Source organism: Parus major, chromosome 23 (assembly GCF_001522545.3).
Source record: "Parus major isolate Abel chromosome 23, Parus_major1.1, whole genome shotgun sequence".
Classification (NCBI taxonomy): Eukaryota; Metazoa; Chordata; class Aves; order Passeriformes; family Paridae; genus Parus; species Parus major.
Genome location: NC_031791.1, coordinates 1,997,203 through 2,000,134, shown reverse-complemented (window position 1 = coordinate 2,000,134; position 2,932 = coordinate 1,997,203). Strand labels below are relative to the sequence as shown.

Genomic DNA, 2,932 nt, shown 5'->3' with positions numbered 1-2,932 from the left:
ACCCTAAAGCAGCTCTGGGCTGTCCCCAAGGGCTGTCCCCATCACTGCCATGGTGGCAGAAGCCATCACCATCCATCCAGGCCAACCCCGCACTCTCCCTGCTGGAATTCTCTCCCTGCAGAGATCTAATTAGTTAATTCCCTTGCTATTTATAAATCAATGTGGAAATCCCTCTGTTTTTATTCCCAGGCCCCTTTAACTCGGGATAAAATCCCGGAGCGGATGATCCGGGTCCATGAATAAATAATTGCCTTAATTCCTCATTAAGGGCTGGGGGAACGCAGGGCAGGGCGAGGTCCTGGGGATGTTCCCGGTCCCTCCTGCCCCTCTCCGGTGGTGCCGGAGCTGAGCTCCCTGCTCTGCCCCGCAGCCTCCCAGCGCTTAACACCCAATAAATTAATAATCAGCCGCGCTTTAAGTAGGTCTGGAAAGTGGAAAACAACATCCGCAAGGATCTGGAGTCCCCCCGGCCAGGCGGGCAGGAGCAGCAGAGATTTGTCTGCCTGTCCATCTGCTGGAGGAGCAGCCAGACCGTAATCTGTCCGTCTGCGGGGATCCTGCAAATTCCCAGCCCTTCCAAAGCTCCCGGAAACACAGGCGGAGCATCTCCTGCCCCGCTCCAGCGGGATGGAGGATGGGATGGGATCCTCCATGCTGCTGGTGGCCACTGGTTTGCACTGGGAGGGCTGGGATGGTGTTTGGGTTGTGCTGGAATTCACCGATTTCTGCTTCCTGACACCCCCGGTGTCCCCAGCCGCGCACGGAGGAGGAAAAACTGGGAGCTGGGAAAGCTGTGGATGCGGCTGGGGACAGCCCTGGTCACCCCACGGAGCTCCAGAGGCAGCGGATCCATGCTGGGAAGGAGCAGGGAAGGAGGGAGGTGCTGTGGAAGACAAGACACACTCGGGAATTCACGGGGAACGCGGATATTTATAACCACAGCTGCGCGAGAGGGATCGCAGGAAAAGCCGAGACTGGGAGAGACGGGGATTCCTCGGAGATGAAAGCTGCTGGAAAAACTCCTGCTGGGAGGGCCTGGATTGGGGAGGGGGCTGCCACTGTCACCCCCCAGTTCTGCTTCTTGCGCTGCCCGGCCATGCCTCAGTTTACCTTTACACACCACGGCCGTGTCCTGGCGCTCCGGGAGAGGCGTGGGGTGAAATCCTTCATCCCTTCTGGCAAAACATGGAAAAGCCTTGGAGTGTCCATGGGGTGGCTGCTGACCCCAGCCCTGACCCCAATAAATCCTCTTGTATCCCAGAAAATCCCACCAGCACCAGTTCCACAGGGAAGGTGCCCCCAGCCAGAGCCACGCTGGGGCTGCTACCAACACCCCCAGAGCCCCCCGGGAATGGGAATGGGCCAGTGGGAATGGGAATGGGCCAGTGGGAATGGNTGGGAATGGGCCAGTGGGAATGGGAATGGGCCAGTGGGAATGAGCTGTTGGTGGCTTTGGGATGGGAGCTGGGAATGTCTCAGGGCTGTCGTGTGGATGGATGGATTTGGGTGGGAGCTGCGAGAGCCAGTGCTGGATGAGGTGGTTCTGGGATGGGAACTGGGATGGGAACTGGGATGGGAACTGGGATGGGAACTGGGATGGGATCGATGGGATGGGATTGATGGGATGGGGTGGGATCCATGGGATGGGATGGGATGGGATCCATGGGATGGGACAGCAGCACAAGGCCTGTTTGTGCTCCTGGAGAGAAAAGCCAGGATGAAATGACCTCCAGCAGAAAGGCTGAAAGTTGCCCCCAGGAAGCGGGAAGAGAAGTGTGGATTTGACCTGGATATTTCCCAAGGCTGGCATTGGGAACAACCTTTGTGTGTCCACTAATTCCACACTCTCTTGGACTCTGGGTCTTCCCAAGCCCAACAACCTCCCTGGAAGTGCTGTTTTCCAGCAGGGAACTCCCTGCCCGCCTCCCGTGGCTGCTCAGGACACTCCGGCCCTCACGGCCAAGCCGGCAGCGCCCGGCAGCCGTCCAAGGGCTTTTTATCAACTGGCACCCAAAAGTCAATAAGGAAGATGCCGCCTGTTTTAATTAACAGCAATTTCACTCTAACGGGGCTGAGCTGATGTGCAGGGGGGAGGGAGGGAGGCCGGAGACAAAACATGACCTTGTTGGTGCAGCACACACAGCGGGACATTGTTTTCCCCTTGGAGTTTGGCCTTGGACGCTGCTGGGCTCCGTGGCACAGCTGGGTGCTGGGGACAGAGGGTTCTGCCACCCGTGGTGGCTCTGGAGCTGCTCTGGTGGGAGAAGGATTCCTGGAAAACTCCAGAGCTCAGGATGTGGCACTTGGGAGCTTCCTCCAGGGGTGTTGGTGGCTTGGGCTGGCACGAAAGGCTCTGGATTTTGGGAGCCCCCAGTGAAATCCAGCTGTGTTTGGGTGCTGGCAGGGATGCTGCAGGCCAGCACCAGCAATCCATCAGTTTAGTCCCGTTTTCCTTTCTCGTCAGTTCTCCTGTTCTGGGAAATCAGAGAGGAGGAACATCCAGAGGGAAAAAAAACTCCCTGAGTTTGTGCCAGGGTGCTGAGCGGGGCAGGGAGCCGGGGTGTGACACACGGCACAGCCTGTCCCCACTGCAGGACACCCCGGGGATGGTGGGGATGGAATGAGCAGGAGCCTGGAACGAGAAAAGCCCCGGGATGAGGCACCCTGGGCTGAGCAGGACCGGGGGGTGACAGGACCGCACCTGACCTGCACCAGGACAGTCCTGGGGGGGACGGAAAAGGGACAAGGGACACCACGGGACCCTCGCGGGGGTGACAGGGATGGGGTGAGCAGCACCCCAAGGGTGACAGGGCTGGGGGCAGCGGCACTGCAGGGGTGTTGGTGATGGGGCAGAGGCACCCAGGGGCTCTGGGGAAGGGGGGAGCAGCACCCTGAGGGTGTCAGGAATGGGTGTGCAGCAGCCCGGGGGGGG

The 2,932-nt window shown here is 59.4% G+C and overlaps 1 protein-coding gene across 1 annotated transcript in view; it reads left to right on the top strand.

Moving 5' to 3' along the window:
• Nucleotides 1-2,932, top strand: part of MARCKSL1 (MARCKS like 1) — a 13,117-nt gene that overhangs the window by 7,738 nt on the left and 2,447 nt on the right. The gene's annotated exons all lie outside the window — the stretch shown is intronic.